This window comes from Marmota monax, unplaced genomic scaffold, assembly GCF_021218885.2.
Source record: "Marmota monax isolate L192 unplaced genomic scaffold, Marmota_monax_Labrador192_F-V1.1 WCK01_AAM20220418_F8-fsc00026, whole genome shotgun sequence".
Taxonomy (NCBI): domain Eukaryota; kingdom Metazoa; phylum Chordata; class Mammalia; order Rodentia; family Sciuridae; genus Marmota; species Marmota monax.
The window spans coordinates 3586480-3600415 of NW_026693108.1; the positions used below are offsets into that span (position 1 = coordinate 3586480).

General features: G+C 48.8%; 1 protein-coding gene across 2 annotated transcripts in view; it reads right to left on the reverse strand.

The window, feature by feature from the left end:
* Myo16 (myosin XVI) overlaps positions 1 to 13936 on the reverse strand; it is a 537302-nt gene that overhangs the window by 163106 nt on the left and 360260 nt on the right. The window lies entirely within an intron of this gene.

Here is a 13936-nt window from a genome sequence, read left to right on the forward strand (position 1 = left end):
TCAGCTGTAGGGGCGCTGAGTCAGTACCCCAGAGCTCTCCCAGTTTCCACCCTCATGTTTGGGGCTCAATTTTCCTTATTTCCTCTCCAGCTGCTTTTTCTGACTGCAGAACCAAATTGGCAGCCAACTCTGTTTTTGCAATTGTATTTTGTTTTTAACAAACATACACAACTATAATACTTTAGAGTCTGCAATACATCACTTAAATGAGCTTTTCCCTCTGTTAAAAATGTAGAGTGATGATCCCATGATTTTCTATTAGATTATTTGTTGCAGATTGTAAAAAGATGAGATTCATAGGTAGCAAGGAGAGCGTTTGAAAGCCCCTTACCCTAACTTCCCCTGCCAAAGTAGGAAAGGAAGTAAAAGACAGAGGAACCATTCAGTGTATGTCTCTGGTTGATTAAGTTTTTTTTTAAATTTGTTCTAATTAATTATATATACATGACAGTAGCATGCACTTTGACACATCCTACATAAATGGAGTTTGATTTCTCATTCTTCTGGTTGTACGTGACGTAGAATCACACTGGCTATGTACTCATATATGCACACAGGGTAATGATGTCTGATTCATCCTACTATTTGAAAGGAAAAAGAAAAAGATAGCACAGAATGTGCTCCAGTGGACTTGCAGCGCCTTAGAGAGTTAAACGCTAACACAAGAAGCTACAAATGGGATCTTTCAAACACTTTAGCATCTATGAAAGTCTTTTGCAAGACAAATTGTGCAAATTAGTTTCTGTTGAAGGCAGGCTTTATTTAAAAGGTGTGTCATTCATTGTTAGACTTGTGAATCCACCGACACCTCCATCCTCTTAATGAGTACAGGGAGATGTTGGGAATGAAGCTAACTTCACATCAGCTGTAGTGCCAAGAGCCAGGGTGGTTCTTTTGCTTTGGTTGTGTGTGCTCACCATGTGTGTGTGTGTGTGTGTGTGTGTGTGTGCGCGCGCGCGCGCGCGTGCGCAACATGGGTGTTTGTGTGTCTGTGGGCACATGCGTACTTTCATGTTCCCTAATGAGCCCCATTGTTTCTCCTATTGAGACTCGGCTATGAAGTTTCTTGGGCCTTAAGAGTTATTCAGCCTTGGATAGAAATCCTGGTTCAAATGCTTTTTGGATAAGTTACTTAAATTTTCTGAGCTGCAGTTTCTCATGTATAAAAATAAGATTAGTAAAATGCATCCACCTAGATGGTAGCAACAATTAGAAGTGATATAAATGATATTCCAGGATAATAGCTGGTGTATGTGTCTCTAGCAAATGGAAGTCACCTTAAAGAGAAAGTTGTTGCATAAACTTCTGGAGTGGATGAGAACGGTCAAGTGGAAGGCGCATCAATGTCTAGCAGGTGAAAATGTTCATCTCTTCAAAATTGCAAGGAAATAAAATTTTTAAAATTAGGGTGAAAAAGATTCCCCCCTACACATTTTTGGAGTTTACATTGATAAAGGCTTCCTCAGAATCAATTTGGTTATTAGTATACAGTTTTGTAATATTGACATCATTTGAAACAATATTTCTACATATAGGAGCATATGCTAAGAAAATGATACGAAATGCAGTGAAGACTTGTGAACAAGGATGTTCATTGTTATCTTAATTACAGCAACAGCCGCACAAAGGGATAACAAATAGCCCACACTAAAGACAATTAATTAAATAGCAGGCGTCATGTGATAGATTAATTTAATGAAACTGCCAAGTGAACAGAAAGCAACAGATAAATTCTGTGCCAGGACTAAGCCCAACTGCATACCCAGAAGACCAGAAAGAGCCGGTGCCAGCAGAGAAGACGGTGGGTGGGTTTGGGTCACTTCCTCCTGCTATCCCACTCTTTCCACATTGGAACACGTTTATTTGATAAGCAGCAGATATTCAAGGGATCTCTACAAAGGTATTATGAAAACACAGAAAACGTTCACGGATGACATTAAGCTAAATAAAAGCTGGAAACAAATGCATATCCCACAGCAATATTAGGCACGATCCAACCCTGATTAAATGAACCTAGGAGTAGGGAGATTAAAGATGTCAGAGGACGGCAAGTCGGAGGGGCTTCTTAGCCTTCCAAGTGTTCTACACTGAGCACTACAATGAACTACCCTTAACTTTATATTAAAAATCTAGGTGATGGAACACCTGCTGGGGCACTCTCCTCTTGTGGAGGAGATGGACTTCAGTCACCTGCAGGCAGAGAGGGAGGTAGAGTCCTCAGTGGCAGGGAGAGAAGCTGGTTTTACAATGACAGGGTTCGCAGCAGGAATCCCAGAAATCAGGAGAGAATGGAGGTCACTCTGCAGAAGCCACATGCCCATCTCGGAGCGGAGGTCTCCTCTGTCCTCTTGTGTCAGGGCATGCCTCCGGCTGTCATCTCCACCCCTCTAAGGGGCTCCCAGCTGACCTAGCCAATGGGGGCCTTGTAATTTTGGCACACAGTTCTGGTAGAACTTCAGGAAAAGGCCGCAGACCCCAGGACACCAGGCCACTTCCTCCACACCGCCCCTTGTGGCAGGATGCCAGGGTGGTGCCATGGCACAGGGTAAGACGCACTGCCCCAGGCCTGGGTGGCCCAGGTGTATAAAGGCTTTTGACCCAGATCAACAGCAATGGCATCAGCGCACACTGATTGAAAGGGGAACTCTCTTAAATGATTTTTTCTTCAGTTTTTGGGTTCCAAATATATTTGGTTACAAAATAAAGATATTTTTGAAAAGAACGATAAGAAAGGAAAATCTATTGTCCCTGAAAAAAGTGCAAGTTTAAAGCATTTTAGGATGATTTTAGCAGTTACTCCAGACAGAACATGTTCGTTTCTAAAGTCTGTTGTGTCTCTTATCAGTGAAGGAAATATGTGCCTGTGGTCCCAGGAGCACCCTGGGCCGGAAGGTGACAACAGGGTGCAGCCAGCACTGGTGTCCCCCTTGGTGGCGTCTCACTCCTTACACAGGACTTGAACTCACCACCAGTTTCTGGCAGGGAGGAACAAAGGGGCTCTCTGGCCAGTCAGGACTCGGCCCTTCAGGCAATATTAAGGACCCACAGTGGGCTGCTTTAGCTCACCTTCCGCTGTGACTGTCCCCACAGCTCCCCAGTGGCCAACAGGCTGTCTGGCAGGAGTGAGCTTATTATTAAGACACGAGTACTCAGAGCCACCTCATCAGGCTGGCCTGGGTTTTATTTGACCTTCCTGTGTGTCGGTACTGGTGAGAGAGAACATTCTGAACCCAATAGAAGGCCTACATTAGGTCTTGGGCTAACCCCTCATTTGAGCTGAGGAATCCTAGGTTTGTCCTCAGCATCCCCAGTGGTGAGATTCCCTAGAGGTGCCTGAGCACCTGCTCCACTGTCTCAGAGCTTGACCCTGCTTGGTGCAAACCCTTAGAGAAGCCAGAGGCGCAGCAGCCGCCTAGGCTGATCACGACCCACCGTGCCCCGACTGAGGAACAGGGTGGGAACCAACACAATGACTTGAGCAACCTCACTGCCCAGCTTCCCGGCCTTGGGGGGCAGCAGGGCTCATGTGGAGGCCAGCAGGGAATGTTCCTAGGGACGGGCCAGTGCTGAGGCCTGGTGCAGGTGGGCAGTGCTGTCCACGTGCTCTCAGATTCACTTAAAGCAGGTTGTAGTTTGCTGGTTTTCTTAACTAACCAGGTGCATTCACGGTGGAGGCCAGCGGTCTAGGTGCTCAGCTTCACTAAGCGGCAAGGTTTCCCTAGCCTACGTGAGGAACCTGGGAGGGAGGAGCAGGAGCCCGCATTGTTTACTTGGGGGGATGCCTCCCTTTTATTCTTTTCTTGAGGGTGGGGGTACTGGGGATTGAACTCAAGGGCACGCAACCACCGAGCCACATCCCCAGCCCTATTTTGTATTTTATTTAGAGACAGGGTCTCACTGAGTTGCTGAGTGCCTCACCATGGCTGAGGCTGGCTTTGAACTCGTCATCCTCCTGCCTCAGCCTCCCTAAACTCTGTGCAAACCGACTCCTTCTTAGGTCAGTTCTTCCTCCCGCTTCCCGCACTGGATGTGGAATTTTGGAAGTGCACAGCTGAGGGTCCCGGGCGTGGAGAGGGCCCTGGACGGGGAAGCTGCAGCTCATGTCTCATTGATCACTGTGCGCCAGCACTGCGACCTGTGTTCTGAGACACTGACCCAACTTCACCCAAGCAACTCCCTGATTCCGCCACGAGGCGAATGCCAGAATCGCCTCTGTTCTGCGGAGAGGGACACCGAGAGGGAACGTGGAGCGAGTGCCCAGGCGCAGGCATTAGTGCTCGAGGGTCCAGAACCAAACCAAACGCTAGTCCTGGAGACCCCTGAGGACAGCGCGGGCAGCTCCCAACCGCTGGTCACACATGGGTCTGACCCTACCCCAGGCAGAATGGGGAGGGACCAGTTCCCACCTGGGTTTAAAAATGGTCACTTAATCAAAAACTGTGATAATAAAAAGAATACAGACAATAAAACATCACTTACACTCTTCCTATCCGCAGAATTTACAACTCACAGCTTAGAAGCATAAATATTTAATACTTTTAATGAACATATGTCATTATTCATTAGAAGCTGTGTTTATAACTGTGATGTATATGTATGTTATCAAAAGTATCTTTAGAAACAAGAACCATGTCAACCTACCACATGATTTAATTACTTTTAAAACCATAAATAACATGTAATCTATGTTAATGCTTTCATTCCTAGTCTTAATCAACTTTCATTCTAGTATAATAGTAGACTATTTAAATAAACATAACATTATTAGGCTACCAATTGTTGTACAGTTGATTATTAAAAAAGGATGGTGATAAAAAATAGAAACAGGGATAAATAGTTATCATAAGAGAAATTGCCAGAAACAGACTGAATGTATGGATATGGAACATCTAGACCCCTCCTCCATGGCTGTTGGTAGCTTAAATTTGAAATTTGGAACATGGTTTGGCTTCATCTACTGAATTATACGCATAACTACTGAATGACCCAGAAATTCCTCTCTGGGCACATATCCAAGAGAATAAGTACTATGTCCAAAAAAAGATATGCCCAAGAATATGCAGAGATGCTGTATTCACAATAAAAACTAGATAAAATCCAAGTGCCCATCGAGAGTAGATTAAATAACTAGATACCAGTATGTAATGGAACGTTCCTTCACATTTTCGCAAAGAAAAGTTCACAAAGGAATAAAAGAAGAATGAATTCCTGCTGAATTCAACATTCTGTTTGCATTTCACATAAGACATTGAGCCAAAGCCACCCATTCAACCAAAGCACGAAGGAGCCTCTGAGTGCTGGTACACTGGAAACTTCAGTTCAAAGCTGGAGGTGACAGGGTCATGTGACAGGTGTAGAAGTCACCGAACCATCTATGTAACCTGCGTGCTTGAGCCAGGCTACATTTGAATAAAATGGCAAAGAGCTGTCTGCTCACTTGAATCACTGCTATGCAGAGGACAAAGATTACTACTCAAATATTTGTCAAGCAAGAGGCACTTGGACGTGTGTTTATTTTGGCTCTGCAGAGTCAAACATGATGTTGGGATGGGAAACTGTATTACAATAGACCCTGGCTCCTGCCAGAGGCTCAAGCACCGTTCATGAACAGAAACCTCTCAGCAGGTAAGGGCATTGCAAACAAGATGGTGGAGTGGCCGGAGCTTACAGGAGAAAGGAAGCATGTCCTCGAGATGCTGGTCACAATCACAGCAGCGTTTAGCCCCTCGCTGTCTGCACTGGTGCCGAAGTCTAGATCTGCCCTCCTTCCTGTCTCCAGACACCTTTGGCAACTACCCACTGCCCTTGGTTTCTTGGGCTTGCCTCCAGACCAAGGACTACTCCTCCATAGAGGGAAAGAGAACAGTCTCCCATGTTCCTCCAGGCACCTGGATGACAGGGTCGGAGCCACAGACTGCAGGGCGGCTCCTTGTGACAGACGTCTCTTGTCATAACAGTGCACTGCAGCCCAGGAAGCACACAGTGCAAAACCTTTGGGAATAAAACTTGCAGCGACAATGGAGTCTAAAGGCTCTGGCTGTGCTTGGCTCTTGCTGCCAGGCAGCGCTGACCCCGTGAGTCTGTTACATCCCGTTAGTGTGCTGTGCAGCAGGCAGGGTACACCTTACCCCTCTAACCAGGATCCTGCGTCACTGGATTGCACTATTTTTTGTAAAATGACAAATCTCTCTCTCCCTCTCTCTCTCTCTCTCTCTCTCTCTCTCTCTCTCTCTCTCACACACACACACACACACACACACAGCCTATGTGATGACGCAGGAATTTGGGCTTACTGTTCAGAGAAACACCAATTTCAGTCATATCCTTCCCTTTCCTGATGTGTCAGCTTGGAGCCCACTGGGCAGTGCTCATCAGTGAGATTCGGGGTTTGCAGTCAGGTCCCCTGTGATGTCTAGGAGATCTGTGCAGGGGATTCATGCACATCACAAAAGGGGACAGGGCGGAGAGCAGAGCAAACTCCCAAGTGCCCACGTGGTCCGTCTCAGCTTTCCTCGACCTGAGATGCACAGACAAGATGGCGAGTCACAGATGATGGTCCAGGACCCTAAGAAAAAGCTCAGGACCAATCAGAGGGACACTCAGAGGACTGGGTCTGGTTTGGTGGCCAGTGACTCAGGTAGCCAGAGTGCAGGGTGGACCCCAGCAGTGGCGCGTGGGTTCAGGGGTGGGGTGGGAGAGGTACTTTGACCCTTGAAGAGGAGGTGAGAGTGCTCCTCATGGGACGAGGAATTCCTGAGTGTGGACTCCCTGGGTGAGTGGGTGGACGGTACGGCACGTACATGCTATTCCATGAAGGACAGCCAGCCGTGGCAAGTGTGGACAGAGACTGTGACGTGGGCAGGAGGTGGACTCCTTTGGAGGTCTCAACTTCTTCAGTGTTTGCTCTTCCGCTAAGACTCAGGGACCTGTAAATTCCTGCGTAGCAGAGAAGAGTGAGGTCGCATTTGCAGAGAGCAGGTTTGGGGTGCCGCATTGTGAAGAGAGAACTGCTGGCAGAGTGGGAAGGATGGGCGGCTGCATTCAGGGTCCTTTAGGAGAATTCTCGGAGCAGTGAGACCTCTATGGCTAGTTGTGTCAACTTTTGTCAGTGGGAGAGGACCAAGAGCTTAAAATGACTGCTTTGCAAACTGAAAGAGAAGACTGTGAATGGTTCTTCACTGTTTGGACATGTCGATTAGAAAGCACTATGACACCTCAGCACGCCTGTCACTGCTCACGCTGGAGCGTGAGGCATGAACCTGTCCTCAGCTTCCTTCAGACAACGTGGGCAGCAGCGAGCTGAGAGAGGTCACCCTGGGTGTCAGGATCTCCACGTTGCTTGTACATCCACATGCAGAGGTTACCAGTCTAGCAGGGCACAGGTGCTTGGGCCTCAACATCTGTCTCTGTGTCTTTTAAAATGGGACACTGTAGTCTCTCAAGTGTGCCCAGATAGCTGGCCAACTCCATCTGCCTGTGCTGTATCTTGAGAGCAAAGCTGCTCAGGGCCCTGGGTGTGGAGATGCCCCAGGAGAAAGCACAACTCTCTCATGATGACAGAAAGCCCCCTCTTGAATTGCTAGATTTGTTTACAAATATGACAGATCAGTATGTCCCAGGTCACTCTCTGGGCAACACCATCCTGAGAGCAACTTTCCCTTTCTTCTGTGGTTCTGATAGGAAGCTGGGATGGAGAAGCACTGGTGAGAGGGGGAAGGGCGGGAGGGAGAGGAGGAGGAGAAGGGGGAGGGAGAGGAGGAGGAGGGGAAGGGGGAGGGAGAGGGGGAGGAGCAGGAGGAGAGAGCAGAGGAGGAGGGGAAGGGGGAGGGAGAGGGGGAGGAGCAGGAGGAGAGAGCAGAGGAGGGGAAGGGGGAGGGGGAGGAGCAGGAGGAGAGAGCAGAGGAGGAGGGGAAGGGGGAGGGAGAGGGGGAGGAGCAGGAGGAGAGAGCAGAGGAGAAGGGGAAGGGGGAGGGAGAGGGGGAGGAGCAGGAGGAGAGAGCAGAGGAGGAGGGGAAGGGGGAGGGAGAGGGGGAGGAGGGGAAGGGGGAGGGAGAGGAGGAGGAGAAGGAGGAGAGAGCAGAGGAGGAGGGGAAGGGGGAGGGAGAGGAGGAGGAGCAGGAGGAGAGAGCAGAGGAGGAGGAGGGGAAGGGGGAGGGAGAGGGGGAGGAGCAGGAGGAGAGAGCAGAGGAGGAGGGGAAGGGGGAGGGAGAGGGGGAGGAGGGGAAGGGGGAGGGGGAGGAGGGGAAGGGGGAGGGAGAGGAGGAGGAGAAGGAGGAGAGAGCAGAGGAGGAGGGGAAGGGGGAGGGAGAGGGGGAGGAGCAGGAAGAGAGAGCAGAGGAGGAGGGGAAGGGGGAGGGAGAGGGGGAGAAGGGGGAGGGGGAGGAGGGGAAGGGGGAGGGGGAGGAGGGGAAGGGGGAGGGAGAGGAGGAGGAGAAGGAGGAGAGAGCAGAGGAGGAGGGGAAGGGGGAGGGAGAGGGGGAGGAACAGGAGGAGAGAGCAGAGGAGGAGGGGAAGGGGGAGGGAGAGGGGGAGGAGGGGAAGGGGGAGGGGGGGAGGGGAAGGGGGAGGGAGAGGAGGAGGAGAAGGAGGAGAGAGCAGAGGAGGAGGAGGGGAAGGGGGAGGGAGAGGAGGAGGAGCAGGAGGAGAGAGCAGAGGAGGAGGAGGGGAAGGGGGAGGGAGAGGGGGAGGAGCAGGAGGAGAGAGCAGAGGAGGAGGGGAAGGGGGAGGGAGAGGGGGAGGAGGGGAAGGGGGAGGGGGAGGAGGGGAAGGGGGAGGGAGAGGAGGAAGAGAAGGAGGAGAGAGCAGAGGAGGAGGGGAAGGGGGAGGGAGAGGAGGAGGGGAAGGGGGAGGGAGAGGAGGAGGAGAAGGGGGAGGGAGAGGAGGAGGAGCAGGAGGAGAGAGCAGAGGAGGGGAAGGGGGAGGGAGAGGGGGAGGAGCAGGAGGAGAGAGCAAAGGAGGAGGGGAAGGGGGAGGGAGAGGGGGAGGAGCAGGAGGAGAGAGCAGAGGAGGAGGGGAAGGGGGTGGGAGAGGGGGAGGAGCAGGAGGAGAGAGCAGAGGAGGAGGGGAAGGGGGAGGGAGAGGAGGAGGGGAAGGGGGAGGGAGAGGAGGAGGGGAAGGGGGAGGGAGAGGAGGAGGGGAAGGGGGAGGGAGAGGAGGAGGAGAAGGGGGAGGGAGAGGAGGAGGAGCAGGAGGAGAGAGCGGAGGAGGAGGGGAAGGGGGAGGGAGAGGAGGAGGAGAAGGGGGAGGGAGCAGAGGAGGAGGGGAAGGGGGAGGGAGAGGAGGAGGAGAAGGGGAGGGAGAGGAGGAGAAGGGGGAGGAGGAGGGAGAAGATGAGGTGGCCCTGAGGGAGAGGAGGGAGAGAACAGGAGACCTAATCATGAGATAGTTGGAATTTGTTTCTAGAAAAACGATATATAGGCCACGTTTCAAAGCCATACTTATGACTCACCTTGATTATTCTGAATAGTTTTTAGTCTGGAGCTAACACATATTTTTAACAACAACAAAAAAATCCCAAATTACTGTCAGTTTGGAGGAGAATATCATTGGAAAATGTGGATTTAAAAAAAATTTTGGAAAAAAAAAGTGGCACGCCATCATTTCAACTCTAGGAACTCCAATCAGAAAACGGTCTGAGTCGGGGTGTTGTAAGGTACTGACTTGGTCTGATGGATCCAAAATATATTTCTAAAGCATCAGCTAGTTGGACGTGACTGACATTTTCAAACTCACCCTGACTGGGAATTATAAACTCACAGGTCTTGAAATCAAAATGAAGCCAGAGACAAGCAGGCTAAGCCCCGCACAGGCAGATGGGGTGAGACAAGCACCGTTTCAGGGACCCAGAGAATTAAGATTCTCAAGACATACATGTCTTACTAAAGATTTCATTAATGTTAAGTGGTAGGCTCAGAATAGGAATCCAGATCTTTTGCTTGCTGTTATCCATTAAAAACATTAAAACCTAGCGAAGAGGTGAGTCAACTACACCAGGAGCTGCTGACCCTGTGACCAGACACACTCGTAATGCACCAAGTCTGGGCTCCGCGTCCCTCTCCACCCTCGTGTGGCCGCGGCACAGCCTGCTGCTCAGATTTGCACTCATCTTGCTCCCTGGTCCGAGTCCTTTCCCCTCGTGATCATTCACTTCCAGTCCAAACCCCTCCTTCATATTTTTACTGGAATTTAAAAATAAATTGTGCTGCGTGTATTTAAGGTAAACAATCTGACTTTACATGTGTAACAAATGAACACGTCCATCTTCTCACATGCATGCCCAGTCCCTGTGGCCAGCACAGCTCTAGTCCACTCAGTGGGGAAAACACCCTGACACAGCACCCTGTCCACGGTGGCCATCGCCTGTGCTTTAGTCTTTCTGCCAGCAAATCCTGCCTGAGCTGCTGTGTAGCTCTGAGCAGCAGCTCCCCATTTCCTGCCCCCATGAGGTGAGGTTCTGGCTGCTGCACATTGTCCAGCACTTCTGTGGATCTTTGCAATTTAATATAAGCACTTTCATCATCCAAAGGGCTGAGATGTTAATGGCCCAGAAGATGACAGGCCAAAGACCCTGGAAGGGGGAGCACCTCAGAACTCCTCCCATCACTTGTGGGATGGAGAACTGTCTATTCCACAGTCAGATATAGATGCAGTGGCTTGAACTTGGAGGTTCCACAGGGCAGCCACAAAGAGCTCTGAATTCGAGAGTGACCTAGCAAAGTGGCTGTGTTTGGATGACCAAGCACCCTAAGACTCTGAGACCTAAACCAGTGACATAGACATTTGTTCTTGTGTCATTGGGGCAGCCCAACAGGCATGGGCAAGTCTAGGAGGACGTGGCCCACAGCCTCATAGCAGGCTGGCTCCTGGCTGGAGCAGCTCAGGTGTGCGTCTCTTGTCCTCCAACAGGCCAGCTGTATTGTCTGGGCACATCAGTGGGCCAGCTCTGATTCAAAGGGAGAGGTGACAGTCTGAACCCCCGCAGGAAGGAGGCATCACAGCACATACAGGACTCTGTATGTTCATTCCAACCTACCACAGGACTCTTCTCCCGGAAGCAGCTTTTAAGCGAGGTCTTACTTCAGTCATTTCCAGTAAACGTGGATTGAGCACCTAGTTTTGCAAAGCCCTGTGCTGGATGCCAGGGCCCAGACACAAAGGAACACAGAAGAGCCCTGCACTCAGGGCTGTCAAATCCATAGATATTTAACTTTATGATAATGGGCAAATGATCTAAGACATTTCTCAAAAGAAGCAGTAAAAATGAGCAAAAGATATATGAAAAGGTGGTCAACATCCTTAGGGAAATGCAAATCAAAGCCACACTGAGATTTCATCTCAGCCCAGTCAGAAGGGCAGTCATCAAGAATGCAAATAACAAAGGCTGGCGAGGGTGTGCTCATGCAGGATGGGTGGGACTGCAAATTAGTACAGCAGCTTTGGAAAGCAGTATGAGGATTCCTCAAGACACTAGTAGTGGAACCCCCATATGACCAGCTATCCCACTCCTTGTTATTTACTTGAAAGAATTAAAGTCCTCTTACTACACTGATACAGGCATAGCAAGGTTAATAGCAGCACAATTCAAAGTCACCACGCTATGGCACCAACCTGGGTGCCCGTCAACAGATGCATGGATAAAGAAAATGTGGTTCACAGATAGAATGGAGTTTCACTCACCACAGAGAAGGCTGAGATTATGCATTTACTGGTAAATGGAAATAACTAGAGAACATGATGCTAAGGAAAGTAAGCCAGACTCAGAAAGTCAGGAATTGAATGTTTTCTCTCATATGTGCAAGCCAGAGAGGAAAAAAACCAAAGAAATAAAAAAGGAACCTCACAAAAATAGAAGACAAATCAATAGAGAAGAAGAAGACCATCTAGAGGGGGGAAGGAGGGGCAGGCATGGACAGTACTGGGGAACCAAACCTATCACGATACACTTGTCCATGTATGAATATACTAGAGTGAATCGTGTGTGTGTGACATATGATTACAACATACTAATTAATAATAGAAGGGAGATCAGTGGAGTAGAACATGCAGCAGATGGGAGGAGAGGGAAGGGAGGGTATGGGAAAGGACAGTGATCAAAATGTGTTATGTGCCCTAGGAATATGGCACAATGTAGGATACAGCATAATCAGGGAGACGTCATAATGCAGGGATACCTCGTGATGCAGGATATGGCACGGTGTAGAAAATGGCATGGTGTCGGATAGGGGGCATAATGAATCCCACGATCATTCATAATTGTCATGCACGATAAAATTTTCAGTGGAAGGGAGAAAATCACCAAGTTTCAAAGGGTTGATTCAAAATCTTTTTAGCTTTAAAACAAGTACCTTTTTTCACTTTCCTGAAGGAAAAGGTCAGGTGTTTGAAGTCGGGCACATCAGGTTCACACCCTAACCCATCACGAGCTCACTGTGAAACCTGGACCATTGACTTAACCTCTCTGCGGTTCTTCACGTGCACAAGGGAGAGAACACCACCAACCTCAGGGCCGAGGCAATGCAGTCACCCTCGCTCAGGCCTGATTACTTCTGGGAACAATCGACAAATGAGAGCCACAAATCTGTTCCTTTGCCATGCATCACTCGGGTACCTGTGGAGAGCTGGGCGAGGAGGACTTGCTCCTAACAGGACACTGTGAAGAGAAGCGAGGGCCAGCCGGAGGCAGACAGACTGCTGGACGTCCTTCAGCTGCAAGGCACGTCCACCTCTGTGAGAAAGCTAAATGGAAGGGTGCTCACACAGTGCGCAGACAGCTCTCCTGGGGTGGGCTTTCCCAGGGGCAGGGACCACAGGCAGAACAGGACCTTCTGCTGCCCCCTGAAGGCTCCGCAGCTTTACTTATTCCTGCAGAACTGCCACTGGGCCCAAGTGACAGGCACTGTGGCGTCATCAAGAGACTGGGGTAACCCTGCGAGGTAGACAGGTTATCCCGGCTTGGAAGGCCAAATGCATGGAATGGGGCAGAGCAGGCCGGCGGCATCACCCTGAATTCCAGCCTTTGTGTAAGACACAAAGGCTTCAGCCTCTGTGTGGGATCCTGGCCCAAGAAAGAGCTAGAGAAGGAGAAAGCTAGAGGGGTTTATTAGCCTTCTAAGTCACTGAATTTCTTAGATATTGCATTGAAACTCTTTCACTCCCAAATAATGTTTGCAAAGGACATAACAACAGTCACTCTCAAAAAGAAAAAAACCTGTTTGATAGCAAAAATGTCATATTCTCATAGATCTGATAAGTCTATTTTCGCTCTCTCTCGAGAACATGTATTAAAGGTGAGAATACACGGCTTTTTTCTTGGTTCAATAAACTATACAATTCTTGAAGCAATTTTTCACAAATATTATGATTAATTTTCAAATTTAACCACTGCTTTGTCCATAATGCATGGTGATTTTATAATAAGAGTAGCACATTTTTTCACTGGTATTTTGCATTTTTGTGTAGTTATTTAAATTTTTAAGTATTATAATGTGCAAGATGCTTTGGTAAAACCACAGTCTTTTCTACTTCTTTGGATTCTTCTATTTGAAAATAAAAATGGTCTCATAAAATAATGAAAAACAAATGCACAGTTGCAGAGAAAAGGTTTTTAGCTCTTCAGGAAATCGTTACACATATGAGTGTTTTGGTAAGGAAATGGAGCAGAAGGAGAATTATTTAGAAAGCAGGTTTTGTCTCAGATATTTGCTAAATTGCGAGGTTTTTAGTTGTCATGGCAATGAGCAGCACAGTTTAAGTAAGTCCACACAGAAATAGAAGTCACTCATCCTGTATTCATAAGAATCAAAAAGTCTCATTATTTAATGGTAAAAATCCCTGAGTTTGGATGAAGGAAGGGAAACATGGAGTGTCAGATGCACTTTTCTGACAAACTGCTTGTTGTTTTATTTTTGAAGCAACTTAAGACAACATATTTAGAACT